Below are 19,841 nucleotides of genomic sequence, written 5' to 3' on the forward strand. Positions count from 1 at the left end.
TGAGTAGAGTGGCAGGACCACCATCCACCAGTAAAAGGCAGAAAATGACATGTTAGCATGACATTGTTTACACCTTCACTCAATGAGGCAACTGATATGAATGCACTATAAGAAAAAGAATATTTAACCACATCTATTGCAGACCCACAGGTCAAGGCCAAAGCCTCCATGTGCCAATCACCTGGTGGAATCCCCAACCTCTCTGTAGACACAAACTCTCCATGAGACTTTATTGCTTGTGATCATCCTCAGGACACTTGGGTGAGGGTTTGGGTGTCCCAGTGCTGCTCATGAAAACTCAAAAATATGCCACTTACCTACAGCCATCAGTCATCTCTATGCTCAATAGACAACACACCATCTGATGTGCGTGGTCCTTTTCTGTCTCCACATCCAGGCCCATCCATCTCTGTGCTCTTTCAGGACACCATGACCTTTTCTATACACAAATCTCCATTATTAATTATAATATCTTTATTTAGGCAATTATTTGATTAATATTCATCTTCTTCACTGGACTGGAGACTTCTTAAGGGCAGGGACAGCTCTTTTTAGCTATTATTGGTGCTCCAGCCTGGCACCTAACACACAGATGGCCTTGAAAATGCTTTCAGCTCAGAATCAGAAGCTGAAATTTTTTCACTGTTAATCATACCTGACACCTAGTCACCACCTGGCCCTAGAGTACTGTCTGGCATAGAAGAGAGGGTCAACAGGTAACAGGAGAGAAAGTAAATAAATGGACACTATTATTTTCTTTCCCAGAGAGGGAGCATGGGGGGAAGCCTTACCATGCCCAACAGTTTCAGCCAATTCCCTTCCTTCAGGCTCAGTAGGTCTGGTTCTCAGGCTCAGTAACCCAACAAAACAGCAAAGGGAGCAGCTTCAAGCACAATTTAAACTAGTTCTCTGGAGAGGCTGCACCTTTGGATTTCAGTGCAACAAGGTCTGGGTTAGATATTTAAAGTTTAAGTGGGACACAAATCATGGTCTTTATCACATACCCTTAAAAAACTCAACAAGCAAACACCAGGAATTGTATTGTACTCTGAGCGACAACCTGGCTCCAGTCTCTGCCTCCAGGTCAGAAATATACTGAAAAGAAAGGGATTTTTCTTCTCCATAGCCACACCCTTCTTCTTGGGGGCATCTTAATCCTAATGGGGTCTCCTTGCAACTGATGTTTCACCAACAAAGGGCTCAAGGGTTTTTTGTGGATCCTTGGGAGAGACAAAGGGGTAACAGATCTATTATTCCATCACCAATCTAAAATCAAGCCCCCCAAATCATACTTAGAAACCACCAGCATCCAAACATGCCTGATATCAGGGCCACTCCTACCAACAACCAAAGTGGCTCACCCTTGAACCCTTCCCCTTTCAAAATCAGATGAAATAGCAGAAGAATGCACGGGTCATCTCTCAGATGTAGGCTCTGGCTTGTGCTCCAGGATGAGTTCATTTCTTATTCTTAGGGACCAGACTCAAAGTAAACAAACAGTTCCTATAAATAGAGCAGAGATACATTGTGCTCAATGTCACTGAAAGGTCCCTTTAATGGGGACAGACTCACTATATGGATGTTCTCAGGTTACCCTGGTACTACGTGTGGCAGGGTTGTACCTTTTCAAGGGTTGTCCAGAAGAGAGAAAATAAAGCAGGTGAGTCAGTCACTGGGATATGGTCTGATACTGTTGTCTTCATATTTATCTATATATCCCTCCCTCCCTCCCTCTCTCTCTCCCTTTCCCTCTTCCTCTCCCTCTCTTTCCCCCCCTCTCTCCTACATGCTCATTCACACCCTGAGAAGGGTTCAAGAGGAAGGAGGTCATGCTATCAACACCCTGGCCAGCCAACTTTGGCAGTTTCCTCCTGGGAATGGGTCCTAGTTCAGATTGTATTGGAAAGAATGTTCTAGCCTTTTAGATTAGATTGCAAAGTCCCTCCCGGAATGGCCCAACTGCTAAGAATTCCTCCTGGTTTTTCCTAATACCACCAAATGAAGATTGGCTAGGGTTTCCATGGCAGACCATGAGCTGCAAATTACAAGGACCCTCATCATGCACAGTAATCTTTATTGGAGGGAGCAACATGGACCAGAGCCTCAGTCCTAGCATGACTTTGGTATTAACCACACTGAGGTGTGCTTGAGAGGTGAATGACTCCCCACCACCATGATAGCCAAGTCAGGGATGGAAACATCCAGAATAACTGAATAAACATAAAATCACAGAAAAAGAAGCCATTACATAATGACATCTCCAATGACTCTGCCAGGAAATTTCAACACATTATTCTAAGAGATTTGTTAAAATTCATTAGGCTTTTCTCTAACCCTATGACATTGAACTTACTATTATTTCTTTTCTGTACATGAGGAAACTGAAGCATTGGGAGATGATGTACTTTGCATAGAGTCATGCTGCTGACCACTTAGGGTTGGAAGCTGTGCAGCTGTGGTCCCAGAGTGTGACTGGTGTCTCATGGTAAAAAATAAGTACTTGAAGTATCCCTTTGCTGGCTATCTCAACTGGCAGCTCCTTCTCCCTTCCCTGCTGTCAGCTCTTCCCACTGTCAATTGAGGGGCTTCTGGTGCCTTATATTGGGGTGAAGCCCTTAGCAGCACCTCCACACCCATAGGAATATTCTAGGAAGAGCCATGCAACTGAGGCCAGGTGATTATATCAGATGTCTGGACTTTTTGGGGGGAGGCAAAGATGGAGACATGTGGACTTTCATTTCACTGGATTTGAATTGGAACTAGGCAGTTTTGAAAGTGCCCATTACCTTGTTCCCCGAGAGGGGGGCTGGCTACTGGGCTGAGAATGAAATCCATATTAAGAATAACCAGAACTGCAAAGTGGGTCCTGGTGGCATCTAGAACCCTGAATCCAGCTGGACTTGATGCTGGAACCTGTGTTTCCATGTTGCACTTTTAGGAAATCTTTCCATTTATTGCTTAAGTTGGTTAAAGTTGATCTTCTATCACTTATAATGGAAAGAGCCCTACCCTAGAGAGATTGGTCCACAAGGAAACATGGAATGGTCCAACTAATAACCCACTGCCACCCATAAATGAAAGCCCACCTGCATACCCCCACATGCTCCATTCCCAGTGACACAAATCCCAAAGGCCATTTTCTGGCTAAGCTCCCTCCGGTTGCACCAGGTAGAATTACCTATCACTGTACTTGGTTGTTGCCATAGAAAACTTGTAGCTACTTAGCACTTATTTTAATCTGCCTTGAAATACAATGAGGTATATCGATAAATCATTCATTAACATTTATTGAATGCTTCTGAAGTGCTACATCCTCTTTAGGACAGAGGGATTTGGAGGGAATAATTTCAATCACATATTTGAGTCTTACTAAGTGTTGGTCACACTGCTTGGGACCTAGCAAGCATCACTGATTTCACTGCATATCCCCAAAACCCCAACAGATAAGAAGGGTCATGCATGAGGAGATGACAATGGGCCACTGAGATTTCAAAGCTGAAAAATCTGCAGGTGGGTTACCATATGAAGATGGAGGTTCCTACAGACAAAGCTTTAGAACTTGTTTCACTACTCAAATCCTGCCAGCTTCACAAATTCCTAGTCCACAAAGAGGATATAAAATAATTAATAGTTATTAGAGGATTTTACAAACATTAGACTATTATTCACCTTCTGATGAACACACACATACACTAAAGTTGGAGATGTTTTACCTATTTCTGCACCTCTAGTCCAGCTTCTTTGAGAGGCTGTGGAGAGTTTGATCCTCTGAGGCTGGAGAGATGAAGGCACAGGGACTGTGGGCAATTACTCCTGAGAGTACAGAAGGTTAGAGACCACCTAGGAAGCTGCTATGGTTTGGGTCTGGAATATCTCCCCAGTGCCCATGTGTTAAAGGCTTAAACCCTGACTTTATGCTATTGGGTAGTGGTGGTGGAGCCTTTGAAAGGTGGGAGTCTAGGGTAGTCTATAATTCCAGCTACTTGTGAGGCTGAGGTAGGAGGATCAAAATTCAATGCCATCCTTGGCAACTTAGCAAGACCTGATTCAAAATAAATATCAAAAAGCAATGGTGTATATCTAGGTGGTAGAACAACTTTGGGTTTAATCCATAGAAGAAAGAGAAAGAGAGAGGAGAGAGAGAGAGAGAGAGAGAGAGAGAGAGAGAGAGAGAGAGAGAGAGAGATCATGCCAACTAGATGTCATAGGTCACTGAGGGTGTCTCCCAAAAAGGATTGTAGGACCCCAGTCTGCCTCTGTTACACTTGGCCTTGAGGTGAATGGGCTTTTACAACACAATCTCCTATTTTGGTGTGCTGCCTCACCATAGGCCCAAAAGCAATGGGGCCAACCAGTCATGGCCTCCATAATTGTGAGCCAAAAGAATCCTTTCCTCTCCAGGTGCTGTGGTGCATGCCTGTAATCCCAGTGGCTTGGGAGGCTGAGGCAGGAGGATCACAAGTTTAAAGCCAGCTGCAGCAAAAAGCAAGGTACTAAGCAACTCAGTGAGACCCTGTCTCTAAAAAAAAAAAAAAAAAAAAAAAAAAAAAGGCCGGGATGTGGCTCATTGACCCTGAGGTCAATCCCTGGCACCTCCCCAAATAAAAACAGAATAGAAAAAAATCCTTTTCTCTTTACAAATGTATTAACTTATGTATTTGTTACAGTCAAGGAAAGCTGACTAACACAGAAATGGATGTGAATTTTTATGCCAAAAGCTTGTCCTGGCAGAGTATGTTTCCTGCAGATAGTCTTGTATTGTGGACTATCTTAGACATGGTCTCCTGGTATCATCTAGAGGAATGAATCCCCATCAGACACACAGGAAGGTGGACCACCAGAGTGTGCAAAGCAGGAAAAGAGTCCTAAGGTGGCAAGAGCTGCAGCTACCTCAGGTCTAGTGGCTCCTTCCATGCCCAATTATTATTTACACATTTTTAGTTGTTTTTGGACAAAATACCTTTATTTTATTTATTTGTATGTGGTGCTAAGGATCAACCCAAGGGCCTCACACATGCTAGGCAAGCACTTTACTGCTGAGCAACAACCTCTGTCCCCCCATGCCCAATCACTGACCCACATGGTGCCTGAGCACACCCAAGTAAGTATCTTCATTTCCACCCTTATGAATCTACCTCTTCCCACATTCAGCCCCTGTGTGCACATGTTGGGGTAGATGGCATATATTTTTCTCTTCCCAGAAAATCAGCAACCCTTTACAGTGGACCACATGGAGGAAGAGAAAAAGGCTCTCTTCAAAAAACTCTGAAGCATAGCTTAATATATTAGGACATTTTGATTTTAGAAAAGAGACTAAATGTGGGACTTAGGAATAAAAGGAGTGTTTAAAACTGTGAGTGAGAAAAAATGTTCTGGTGCCACCCTGAAGTTCTTATCCAGTGTGAGGATAAGGACTCATCTCACTGAGACTTTAAAGAGACACCAGAGGCAAAACTAAAGTTCCACTGTTTAAGTTTTCTACCTGGAGGGACAGATAGGCAAAGTGAACTTCTCAGGGCCCCGGTGGTAGTAAGAAAGGCAGCGCCATGTTTTTCCCCCACTGGACACTGCCTCCTCCCTCGAGGGAATCATTAGCATTCCTATTCCTCAAGGAAAGATCTTCTTCCTATTCTCTTAAATGCCTTCTTCAGTTTCTTTCCTTTTCCTCAAATTATCATAAATTTCCCTGGACTAGTGTTGACAAAAGGAAGCATAAAAAGAAACGGAGACAATCATCCCAGGACTTCTTCAACCTAGAATGATTCCAAGACTAACAAGTCCCTGAACACCATAACTGGAGATTTCCATTTTCAGCTACCTGAGTATGTTATAATGATGTCAATGGTACCTCTGGTTAATACGACCACTGAACTCTCACCAAGCTTTAGGAGCCCTGCTAAGACGTTCTCATATTTCTTTATTCAATCCTAAGTCCAATAAATCCTCCTATTATTGCCATTTACCAAGGAGGAAACTATGAGTAAACCAATTAGATTAAAGGCTGATATTTCAACACAGATTCTGAAAGTTATATGATCCAGGAACAACATATTTCAAATGCTGAATGATAATGGGTTCCAACAAAGTCTCTTGTATCCAGCAGGATTAAGCTTCAGTTTTAAGATAAAATATAAACTTTCCACAAAAAACAGAAGTTAAAAGAATTTGCAGAAAATAATCTGGTGCTTCATCACATCCTTAGCAAATAATTTTATGAAGAGGAAACAAAAAATAACAATCAACAGCAACAATAGGATATAGGACAGAAAAAGAAAAACTAATCAAAGAGAAAAATCAAGTCAAGATAAATATGGCTGGAAATACAAATCATATCACAATAGTAATCCTAAATGTAGTGACTTAAACTCATCAATCAAAAGACATATGCCAGTAGTCTGGATTTAAAAAAAAATCCTACAATATTCTGCCTACAGGAGACATATTTAATAGGAAAAGACATACACAGACTGAAGGTGAAGTGTTGGAAAAAATTATGCCACTCACCTCAGAAGCAAGCAGGAGTGTCGATTCTCATATCAAATAAAGTAGACATCTATCCAAAGTTTATAAAAAGGGATAAAGAAGGACCCTAAATACTGCTCAAGGGAACTATACACCAACAAGACATAACAATCTTTAATATATATGCCCCAAACCATGGTGCAGGTATGTTCACCTACCTTGAAATACATTGAGGTATGTCTATTAATCATTCATCAACATTGATCAAATGTTTCTGATGTGCTACATCTTCTTTAGGGTACAGAAATTTGGGAAAATAATGTCAATCAATATCTGAGTCTTACTAAGTGTTGGGCACTCTGCTTGGGATCTAGCAAGCATTAGTGATGCCACTGCATCTCCCCAAAACCCCAATAGATAAGAAGGGTCATGCCTGAGGAAATAACGATGGAGCACTGAGATTTCAAAGCTGCAAAAGTGCCAAGTGAGTTACCAAATGAAGATGGAAATTTCTACAGACAAAGCTTTAGAACTTGTCTCGCTGGTCAAATCCTGCCAGCTTCACAAATCCCTAGTACACAAAGAGGATGTAAAAGAATCAATAGGAATTAGAGAATTTTTACAAACATTAGACTGTTATTCACCTTCTGATGAACACATACATACACTAAAGTTGGGGATGTTTTACCTATTTCTGTACCTCTACTCCAGCTTCTTTGAAAGTTCATGGAGAATTTGATTCTCTGAGGCTGGAGATATGGAGGCACTGGGACTGTGTGAAATTTCTCCTGAGAGTACAGAAGGTTAGAGACCTGTGAGTAAGCTGCTATGGCTTAGGTCTGGAATATCTACCCAGTACCCATGTGTTAAAGGCTTATTCTCTGGCTTGATGCTATTGGGTGGTGGTTGTGGAGCCTTTGAGAGGTGGGACCCAGCTGATTTTAGGGGAGTCTGTAATCCCAGCTACTCGGGAAGCTGAGGTAGGAGTATCACAAGTTCAAGGCCAGCTTTGGCAACATATCAATACCTGATTCAAAATAAATGTCAAAAAGCACTGGTGTATATCTAGGTGGTAGAACACCCTTAGATTTAATCCACAGTATGAGAGAGAGAGATAGAGATAGAGATAGAGATAGAGATAGAGATAGAGAGAGAGAGAGAGAGAGAGAGAGAGAAATTGGGCCAAGAAGAGGTTGTAAGTAACTTAGGATTTCTCCACAAAAGGATTGTAAGATTTCAGTCTTTTCCTTTCTGCCTCTGTTACACTGGCCTTGAGGTAAATGGCCTTTTCTAACACAAGCTCCTGTCTTGATGTGCACCCTCACCACAAGCCCAAATGCAATGTAGTCAAACAGTCATACACTGGAAAACTGTGAGCCAAAAGAATCCTTTTATTTCCGGGAGCTGTGTTGCATCTATAATCCCAGCAGTTCAGGAGGCTGAGGCAGGATGATGGCAAGTTCAGAGCCAGCTGCCGCAAAAAATGAGGTACTAAGCAACTCAGTGAGACCCTGTCTGTAAATAAAATACAAAATTGGGATTGGGGTGGGGATCTGGCTCCCTGGTTGAGCTACCCTGAGGTCAATCACTGGCATCTCCCCCCAAAACAAAAGCAGAATAAAAGAAGAAAAAAAAAAGACCCTTTCTCTTTATAAATGTATTAACTTAGGTATTTGTTAGAGTCAAGGAAATATGACTAACACAGAACACAGAAATGGATTTTATCCAGTGTGGGGATAAGGACTCACGCCATTGAAACTTTAAAGTTATACCAGAGGCAAAACTAAAGTTCCACTGTGTAAGTTCCCATACCCAGAGGGCCAGATACACAAGGAAAGCTGCTCAGGGCCCCAGAGGTAGTACGCACTGGATGCTGCTTCCCCCATTAAGGGAATCATGAGCACTCCTATTTCTTAAGGAAAGAGCTCCTTTCTACTCCCTTCAATGTCTTCTTGATTTTTTTTCCTTTCCTTTAACTTATCATAAATTGCCCTGGACTAGTGTTGGCAAAAGTAGACATAGACATAAATGGAGACACTAATCCCAGAGTAACTTCAACCTAGAATATGATTCCAAGACCAACATGTCCCTGAACACCAAATATGGAAATTTCCATTTACAGCTACCTGAATATGTTATGAAGATGTCAATGATACCCCTAGTTAACATGACCACTGAACTCTCACCAAGCTCCAGGAGCCCTGATAAGGATGTTCACATATTTCCTTATTCAATTACCAAGGAGGTAACTAAGGCTTAGAGAAGACAGCTGTGCAAGGTTTCAAAGCCAGCAACAGAGCCAGGTCCAGGCCTGGAGGATGCACTGCACAACTGACCATGATGCAGTCCTCAGAAGAGGGACCTGGCAACCCACAGCGGTACTCTCCTTGAGGCACCAAGTCAGCTTGGAGTTATGTGCTACTCCTCCCTATTTACAATAAAGTCCCTATCCTGGTCATGGCTGGCTTTTAATTAACAAATTTATTTGACCCATTCCAAGCACACAGGCTTTTCTCTGTTTAGAATTTGGTCTGAAGTTTTTTGAGAGCAAAAGCACTCTGTATGAGGAGACGGGTAGTAAAAAGATATGATCTATAGCTATGAAGGTGTTGATAGCATCAGGGGTCTTCTATATCTCAAAGGAGATATTTACTTGATTACATAAACCCTAGCTTGAAGCAGGCAAGCAGAGTCAGTATTTAGAGACCATGACATGGCTCTCTAGATGTGATCTCGATTTCATAGTAAGACCGAGTAAAGCCATATACCAAAGTTTTTCATACATGTTTGTGTTTATGTGTGTGTGTATGTGTGTGTGTGTGTGTGTGTGTGTGTGTGTCCGTGTGTCTGTGTTCTACTACTCAGTGGGGATGTTTCAAAACTCTGTAGAAAACAGTATCTCAGTGAAAGTGTCAATGCAGTTAATAAGAATGCAAGCAACATGGTACACACCTGTAATCCCAGAAGCTTGGGAGGCTGAGGCAGGAGGTTCATGAGTTCAAAGCCAGCCTCAGCAACAGCCAGGTGCTAAGCAACTCAGTGAAACACTGTCTCTGAATAAAATATAAAATAAGGCTGGGATTGTGGGTCAGTGGCTGAGTGGCCCAAGTTCAATCCCTGATACCCCCCCACACACACACGCACACATACACACACACAAACACAGGCTTGGGAGGTGGATTGCTTCTGCTTGAATTATTAGCAGTGTTTTCTCTTCAAGGACCTTCAGCTCTGATCTTTGGCTTCCTAGTCTGTTAAAAGCTGAGAATATCTTCCTCAGCATTTACAAAGTGAATAAGCTTTTCACAAATATTCCAATTTACCTTCCCCTCTCGATAAAATTCTGATTCTATATTTCACCACTTAAAAAAAATTTTTACAGGGGCTGGGGATGTGGCTCAAGCGGTAGCATGCTTGCCTGGCATGCGTGCAGCCCAGGTTCGATTCTCAGCACCACATACAAACAGGGTGTTGTGTCCGCTGAAAACTAAAAAATAAATATTAAAAAATTCTCTCTCTCTCTCTCTCTCTCTCTCTCTCAAAAAAAAATTTACAAATGTGCCTCGCACATTCCAGGCAAGTACACTACCACTGAGCCACAGACCCAGCCCTTTTTGGCCAATTTTGAAGTTATAGGTGACTGTGTGAATTGCCAGCAAGTGAAATAGGAATGAAAATGACTTTGTCACTGCCAGGCAGAAGCTTTGAGAATTGGTGTGTTCTGTGTCTCACCCCATGTTCTGTTGCTTTAAGAGGATATTACACACTAGGTAAATTATAAAGAAGAAGAAATTTCTTACACTTTTGGCGACCAAAAAGAGCATGGCGTCAGTTTCTGGCTAGACCCATTGTGCTGCATTGTAACATGGAAGAAAGGCCAGTAGAGAAAGCAGGCCAAACTCATCCTTTCACCAAGAGTCCTGTAATAACAAACTCACTCCTGCAATAAAAGGCTTAATCCATTGGCAAAGGATTTTTGTCCTTTTTGTCCTAATCATCCCTTAAAGATCCCACCTCTCAAAGGTGCCACCTCTGTTACAATCACAATTACATTTTACCAGGAGCTTTGGCGGGGACATTGAAACCATAGCAGTCTGCTTTTTCTTTCTCCAGGACTTCCCATCAGTCTGGGTCCCTGGGTGCCTTTGATGAGAACTATTTCTCCTCTCTATTTCTAGCCATGCGGCATGTGTGAGAAATATCTTTTGTGGTTTGGAGTCTCTGAGGCTTAGAGGTTGCTTGTTACCACAGCATAACCTAGTCTATCCTAACAAATAGAGTTGACAAGGGGGTGAAACAGAAGACATAGAAAACCACACCCAACAAGATGACTCTATATGCTCATGTGACTGGCTACAATGAAAAAGGTAGTCACCACCAAGTATTAGCAAGAATATGGAGAGACTAGAATCTTTATACATCATTTGTGAGAATGGTGTAGTCCCTCAGGAAAATAGTTCATTAGTTTCTTTAAAAGTTAAAAATAATTTTATTAAGCAGCCTAATGATTTTACTCCTAAATATCTGTATAAAGGAAACAAAAACACATGTTCACATAAATATTTGTAGGTGGACATTCATATCAACATTATTCACGATAACTAAAAAGATAAAGTGATCAAAATGTCCATCATCTTGTCAATAAATACACAAAATGTGGTATATCCATAGAGTGGAAAACTATTCAATAATAAAAAGGAATGAAGAACTGATACATGCTATCACATAGATGAATCTCAAAAACACTGTACCAAAGAAAGAAACCAGATACAAGAGAATGTATATTATATGATTTAACTTATATGAAATTCTTAGAAAAGACTAATTTGAAGAGACAGAAGGCAAATCAATGATTGCCTGGAGCTGAACATGGGTTAGAGGACTGACTAAAAACAGATTTGAAGGAGGTTTGTAAGATGATGGAACATTCTAAAACTTATTTTAATAATGGCTGCCCAATCCTATAAATTTTCTGATAATCTTTGAATTGTATATATGTAATGAATCAGTTTTCTGGTTATGTAAATTCTATCCCAGTAAAGCTATTAAAAAAGAATACTTAAGCATAATATCTGGAACATATCAAAAACTCAGTAAACTTTTATCAGTGCTAATCATTTCAGGAATGGAACACAGGGACTGAGATCCTGCAAGGAATTGATTAGAAGTGAAGATCTATGTTCCATAAAGAAGGGCAGTTGTGCAATCGGTCATGGGCACACACCCACCTCCTTCCATCCCCCAATTTTGTATTTTCACTTTGCTAGTCACCATACACAAAAGGTCAATGGATATTGATGCTGTCCTGCATAGAGTTTCAATAGAAATGATGAATTAAAATCAGGGGTTCCTTAAGGTTCTCTGCGGAAGCCTTGGGATGCCTTGAGTTTGAGCCCTTTGAGATGTCACAGGTCGATTTAGCCAGGACTGACTGAAGAGTGTTTTACACTGTACATCCTTCCTTCTCCTCAACAGTTTAATATTTCCAATAAAATCCATTATGTGCTCCCTTACATCATCTTAATGCTCTGTAACACAGTCCTCCTTCTATAAATCCTGTAGAACCAGGAGAAGATGAGAAATGACTGAGGGAATTGGGGTATGATGGGGTTGAGCAGGGCAGGGCAGGGCAGGGCAGAGTGACTCCTGTGCCAGAGTGTTTGAATCACTCTGAACATAAGGTTGTCTCTTGTTCATGGTCACAAAATGGTCATATTCTCAGGATGATAGATGCAATTCCAAGTAAGTGCCACTTAGGCCCCAGGGTCCTGCAAGTGAGACAAAACTGCTTCAGAAAAAATGATAAAGTTGGGAGAGCCTTCATTTTCATGACTGCCAAAGATGGAGTGCAGCTCTTGGAAACTTTGGCTTTCTGGTTAACATTTAGCAGGAAGCAAAGTAGGAAAGAGATGATGCCCATAATGGCACCATCTGAAGAGCTAGCACCCAAGAGGCAGAACCAGGTGCCCAGCAGAGAAGTGTGATATTGATCTCTATTTCCGAGCCCACTTTCCTAGCTACAGTATCCTCTCTGTGCCTTCTTCTTTCTGATCACTTATCGGAGAGGAGACAATGTTTAAATGGTTTTGTAACTGAATAAAAATAAATGATAAAAAAAAAAGAAAAAGTGAGCAATTGACTAAAAAATGGAGACAAAATATAATGGAAAGTCGAAACAGAAAATGAAAGATAAAAGCAGACATAAGTAAATTAGAAAGCAGAAAATAATAGAATTAATAATAAATCAAAGACCTATCTCTTTTAAAAGACCACTAAAGGCAGGGGGCAGTAGTGCACACCTCTAATCCAAGTGATTCAGGAGGCTGGGGCAGGATCAAAGCCAGTCTCAACAATTTAGTAAGGTCCTAAGCAATTTAATGAGGACCTAAGCAATTTAGCTAGGCCCTGTGTCAGAATAAAAAATAAACAGCACTGGGGATGTGGTGCAGTTTTTGAGTACCCCTGAGCTTAATCCCTGGTACCAAAACAAAACAAAAAATAAAAGAGGCAGGCCTCTAGCAAGTTTACATCTGAAAAAGAAAAATACAAATAAATAATGCTAGAATTAAGAAGGGATTAGAAACAAAGAGATGGAAGAAGATTAAAGTCAAAAGCATCCAGTGGCTTGAGAGGCTGAGGCAGAAGGATTTTTAGTTCAAAGCCAGCCTCAGCAACTTAGCAAAACCCTAAGTAACTTAGCAAGACCCTGTCTCTAAATAAAATATAAAAAGGGGTAGGGATGTGGTTTAGTGGTTAAGACCCCTGGGTTTAATTCCCAGTAGAGAAAAATAAAATAAAATAAAAGCATACTTGTTTAAATTTATGAAAATAAAATAAAGCAAAGCAACCTGCTCAAGAAGAGATAAAAAATCTGATTAGACTAAAAGCCATGGAAGAAACTGATAAAGAACTCCTCACCACTTCTATGATAGAGATTCAGATGTTTTGGGGATGGGTGGACAAATTCAGTCACGCATTAAAGTAAGAGGCACTTTCTATATAGATTAATTGGCTTCAGAATATTAAAAATTTTAAAAGTGTCTCAATTTATTTTACTAAGGTTCCCAGTCCTGATAATCATCATATGAATAGAGAGAAAAGGAAAAATAAAGGTGCTTCTGGTCCAGCAGATTCAGGGATAGTGAGACAGGTTCAATGGTGTCCCCACAATCTGCAAGAATTATGGTTAAGAATCCAATAAGAATCGGTAGTCTTGGCCAAGGTGACCTAGTTATCAAGGCAGTGGGAACTTGACAGTCTTCTGTCATTCAGCTGTCAGTTCAAAGTCAAGTGGTAGGCCTGGGTTGGACTCTTTGGAAACTTCTCTGGGATACCCAACAAAAGTGGAGTGCAAGAAAGGCACACTGTCTCTCTTCCCTCTGAGAGTACCTATTATCTTCTATGAGAGTGTTTCCTTTCCCTGTTTATCCTTTCAATAAACTTATGCCTGCTATTCTGAATAAAGTGTCTGAAATATTTCTGACTTAATTAATCCAACATGGGTTAGAATGCAGAAGGGAAATCCCCAGAAACAACACAAGCAACTTCTGGAAGAAGAGAAAACAAACACTGGAGACAGACAACAGATCAGACTCCCTTCTGATCTTCAAGGGAGCCATTGTCTATATTGTAGAGTGAGAAATCTGTCTATGTCAGTGCATGACATTGTCCAAGCATTCAGGGTTCAGGACATTCCCCCCTTATAGATGAGGGCTAAGAGGGAGTTAAACTTCCTTTCCAAGGCCACAAGCCTTGAAAGTGGTAGATAGACCTGAATATTAAGAAAAATCCAGACTGTTTTTGAATCAGTTTTGACCACCCAGATCACTGCTAGTCTCCCTCAAGTACAAGAAGAGTAACATAAACATAGAGGAGGAAGTGTTAGACCAGGACACAAGAAAAGACTACTGACTCCAATTAAAATCAAATTAAAGCAAGCTTATTATTTTGTCCAGTCAGGCTGCCTCTCCCACCCAAAACCACAGCAACCAGACAGCAGTTGCAGCTTTCCTGCAGCCCTGCTTTATAGCCCAGAAAGTTACACAAAGGGGGGTTATAGATAACAAAACTCTGATGAGCATAACACAAATGGTAGTTTACATTTTTGCTGACCCTGCCATCAGAATTTATAAAGGTCATTAGAGCCTCAGAAAGGGTCATTATCTGGCCAGGGAAAGCCAAGATTGATGAGGCATCACTGAAGTTTCAGAGAGGGCTGCTATCTGGTCAGAGAGCCAGGCATGGGTGAGTTCAAGGTACAGGCAGGCATTCCAAGCTAGTTCAGAATCTACAGTAATTTATAGTAAAACCAAAATTATTTATCATGGCTTTATGGCAAGATGGCTCCCAATTTGAAGAGAAAATCAGCTTGGGTCTATCATTCCCCCCTTTTCTTATGTGTCCCTTTCAAATCTTTGATAGGGTAGAGGAAGAGCACTGAGGGAATTTTAATCCCTCAGGTAATAGTCTCCAACTTTTTAAAACTCACCCAAACCGGTCTCCCTGATCTGACTTGACTTAATTAACTACTTATATTGACAGTCTATTTATTTTTGGCTTCATTGTTGTAAGAAGAGGGGGTGTCACTCATTTTGGCTTTTTCTGAACTGAGAGGGAGTGACATGAGGAGGCACGGCGTAAGGGACGTGAGTGAGTTGCCTTTTAGAAGTAAGTTTGGTTTGAAGTCTCGCTGGGAAAGAACAGGTTGTAAAGTCATCTGGGGATGGGTGCTTCTATGAGAGAAACAAAAACCATGAGTACTGAATAAATGTTGAAGCAGCTGGAACATGTCCCTGTATAGAAGAAATCCTCTCACCAGGAGGTGGGAAGGCTGAGAAGTTTATATATATATATATATATATATATATATATATATATATATATATATATATATATATATATCAGGAGAAGCTGTCTCCATAATAAGGCCAGATTGGACAAGGTCTTTATATTGAAATGTAAATCTTTAAAATTTTTAAAGTTATCAGGAATATAAACACAGCATTTAACTTTTAGTGTTACAGATGTCCTTTTCCATAAGATAGAATTAAATAACTTAATATCATGTGATCTTGTAAAATCATTTTTACTAGTATGACCTCTGTGTCTAATAGAGAAACCTTTAATCCTGTTACTTAGGGCTGGATAATCATACTAGAGAAACCTTTAATCCTGTTACTTAGGGCTGGATAATCATACTAGAAAACACCAAGCCTACCTGTGTAAGTTAGGAATATCTGTAGGCCTTAAATTAAAACTACTCTGGTAGTTCCTCTTGATAGTCTCTTTTTATAGTTATCAGGCATTTTTGTCTGAGAATCCTTCTTTGTAGCCTCCAGTCTTACTTATTTTGGGGTGCTAACATAAGGTGTATACCTTAAATAATAATAATAATAATAATAATAATAATAATAATAATAATAATAATAATAATAACAACAATAATAATAATTGTTATTATTATTTAAAATGCCCAGGAATAGCTGTGTTTTGTTTTTAACTGTCTTTGCTAAGTGTTTAAGATGAAGCAATCAAACTGACTTTTTTTTCTATATATTGTTAACAGTCAGCTGAGTTTTTATGGGAGTCATTTGTGGGGAAACTTGAGAGTAGCTTCTCAGTTCTGCTAATTCCATTTGTGCTAGGATGGGTCCAAGTCTTGCTTGACCATGTGGCTTCCCTCAGAAGCATCAGGGATGTCTCCCTTCTCTGATGACCCTCCTCTTCAAGGCAAATGCACTGATTGGCTTTCTGTTTTCCAGTGGTCTCATTAAACTCCTTGATTGGGAGGTTATATGGGCCAGAGTTGCAAAGCTCTTTTGAGAAGTCCCCTGTTCCCTACATTCAGACTGACTCAGAGGGCAAGAGCCAAATATTGATTTTTATGGCCCTTTTAATTTAACTTTATTTTTAAAACTTAATCTTAAACATCCAGCAAATAAATTTTAACAGCCTTATATTAAGAGTACTGGGCTTTAATGTCTATAACTTTACAACTATTTATCTTTTTTATTATTTGGGATCTGTATTATCCTATCTGTCTTGTAGGAGATGGCTTATTATCTTAAATTAACCCAGGTAGTGTTCATAAAGCAACACTTCTGTAAAACACTAACAGGGAATTTTTAGACCACTTATAAGGAAATTAAAAAATAAAATTAACAAGAGTAAAATAATTTAGTTTATGTAATAGCTACCCTTAATTTTGGCTGAGTTATACATTATATCCCCTTTTTGAAATCTTAGTGATCTTGAGAGAAAAAAAGAAAAAAAAAACAACTTTTGAACATAACTTTAAATGAACTAAAATCTGGCCTACTGCTTTCATAGAATAAGATGGGACACAGAGCCTTATCTCAGATAAGGCAGGGCTCTTTATAAATCTTAGTGTTATAGTTCTAAAGCTGATCTTTGTTTTTTAAATATCATTTTACATAAATTGTTTGAGGTCACATGAACATTAGCTAACACCATATGGTATCACATTTAAAACATGAATTAAAGAAAGCCTGAAAGATTTAACCTTTTGTGGAAAGGTAGCAAAATACTTTGTGCCTTACATTATTAACCATTACATATTAGGCTCTCATTAACTTAAAAATACATTTAAATTGTTCCCCAATGTAGTTACATGAAACTTTACATATCTTATTGATATCAGGTAAATAAATCCCTAAAATATTTTTTTACCATACAATTTTAGAACACCAGCTTGATATACTGCTCTTTTAAAGCTTCTACCTTACAGACTTGTATACCTGGAAGATATGAGCACATTAATAGCATCACAATTACTTTGATGTTTTTATGTTAACCAAATTTAGCTTTTAAATAAATGACAGTACAATGCTCTAAAATAACAGTTCTTATTTAACCAGTTGTTTAATTTTTATGTTTGCTTGCTCTAGAAAAAAATAAAACTTAATAAACACAATGTTATGGGTAAATTTATGTTTTAAGAAATTTTTGTCTTTTTAAAACATGACTGATTGTAAAAACAGACTTATAAAGACCTTAGTAAATCAATCAGATATCTAACAAAAGTACTCATGAATGAGTAATCCCATATCAAAATTACTTTACTTATTTTATCAAAATATTAGACAAATGTATTGAACAGTGTTAGCCACTTTTTTCTTGTTGAAGAAAAAGTCTTAGAACTAAGGCATATTAAACATTTTTTTAGACATTAATATTTTATTAGTTTCTTTGAAAACCTAGAAAAACTTGTAAGCTTAAATTTAAAGACATTTATTTTTAGCTGTTTATCCAATTTAAATTGAACCATTTAAATCACATGAATTAAGGATCTTTGGATTCATTTTTAAAAAATGTTTTATGAGCGCTCCTTATATATGTTAATTTGTTTATCATATATATGATATACAGACATATGTGCATATACACATACAACACATAACACAAGTATGCACAGATAACACAATAGTAAAGGCCTTGTACCTTTTTGTAGGTGAAATCTCCATTGCAATGTTTTAAAAACTCCACCTAGGTCTGTAGGATCAAAATCGTGAGCTCAAAAAAATACAGAATCAAAAAAAAAAAAAAGAGTCCTAGAAAAAAATGACTGGCCAGAAATTAGTAAATACCTGATAGGAGTATTGGTAAAAATATATTGATTAAAGTAAGAGGTGATGTCATAGTTATTGTGCAGTAGCTAGCTAGGAAAGACATGTGCTGTTAGGTAGAGATAAGAAAGTGTACTTGCAAAGAGCTGATATGTTCACCCCAATGGAATGATGTAATGTACTTGCAAAGAGCTGATACCCCAATGGAATGATGTAATGTACTTGCAAAGAGCTGATACCCCAATGGAATGATGTAATGTGCTTATGGATTGGTATAAATATATCGGCACGGAGGGCTGGCATTCACCTTCAGACCTGCCTGGAGAGAGGACAACATCGGACGGTCTGCTGGTGCAACCAGTCTCTGCTCCGGAGCCGCTGTGTGAGGCATGACCTGAATAAACCGAGCATTCGAGAAAGACATCTGGTGTTCGCGTCTTGCAGTACGTCGTGGGGTTGCTGGACCAGAACGGATACCCGTGAGGGTGAGCGGACTCCTTGCCCATTGCGGGACCCCCGGGAGGTGATCCGGAGCTGAGTTCCAGACATCGGGACCCTCTGCTCACGACAATACCATACAATTTACTTTTTTTCCATAGACCTCAAATCAGTCTCCTACTGTGCTTGCAGGCTTCTTTCATTTGCATTTCAATATAAGTCCTGGCTGAGGTAAGGAAGGAGCTGGAAAAACTGCTATTCTGAGCAAAAGCCTTATGCCTAAGGCATTTTAACCTTAAGTTATAATTTTCAGGTTTGGATGTTGAAAATTATGATACAAGTTTAAGATACAATTCACAAAATTTCATATCTTTACATCTTGTTTTGCCAAAGGGGAAAAAAAATCTACACTAGAAAAACTTGCTCACACAAAACTTAAAATAGAATCTTACTTGATAATATAAAATCTACCATCAAAAGAAATCTCTTCAGGATCATTAAGCCATTCCTTTGTTCTCAAGATTCTAAAGTAGTATTAAGTTACATTAAATCACCTGAAAATAAAAATTCAAAAGAGAACCACACACTACCATCTATATCCAAAATTAAGCTTTAAAATTTTCCAAGACTGCTGCTATTCAATATAATTTCAACAAGCCAGACCAATATCCCAATCCAACACTTTCCTTTCCTAAATACTACAACTGAGGGGAACAAATTACTATCCTTGCCCAAATTAATAATGCATTGGTACACCTAGTGAACTCTTCCAAGGCTACCTAACTCAAAAATTGATGAAAAAAAAATGAATGATTGAGAGTTACTTGCCAACTTGGAAGTATAGTTATTTAGTTTTCCATCCTAAGTATTTAAGTTCTCTGGCATGAATTATATGAAATCATAAACTAAACAATTACCTAAACCCAACTTTAACTACAAGATTATGCAAAGTTTCAAAAACCCATTCAGAGACCAGATTGTAACAATAAAACATCTTGTAGACAAACATTCAGCCAACATTCCTGAGAAACAATCTATAATATCAACACATTACTGTGTTCAATGCCCCCCCCCCTTTTTTTTTAAAGAAGACATAGGTAGACTAATTCCTACAGTGCAGGGAAGGGAGAATGGAGTTTACCAAAGCAAAAGTGCTTTGGCAGCTCCTGGGAGTCCCTCAGTCCCTCCTTTTACTTACAGGTTTAGTTCTTCTGGTTTTGTCCGACCCCAGGCACCAGGCACACTCCATATCTCCTAACTTTTCAGTAGTCAGCTCTCAAAAAGCTCATCTTACATCCTCAGCATGCAATTGTTTGGGGTGTGCTAGGTTTTTCTAACAAAGCAGAGTGGGGGCTC

This window comes from Callospermophilus lateralis, chromosome 8 (genome assembly GCF_048772815.1).
Source record: "Callospermophilus lateralis isolate mCalLat2 chromosome 8, mCalLat2.hap1, whole genome shotgun sequence".
Classification (NCBI taxonomy): Eukaryota; Metazoa; Chordata; class Mammalia; order Rodentia; family Sciuridae; genus Callospermophilus; species Callospermophilus lateralis.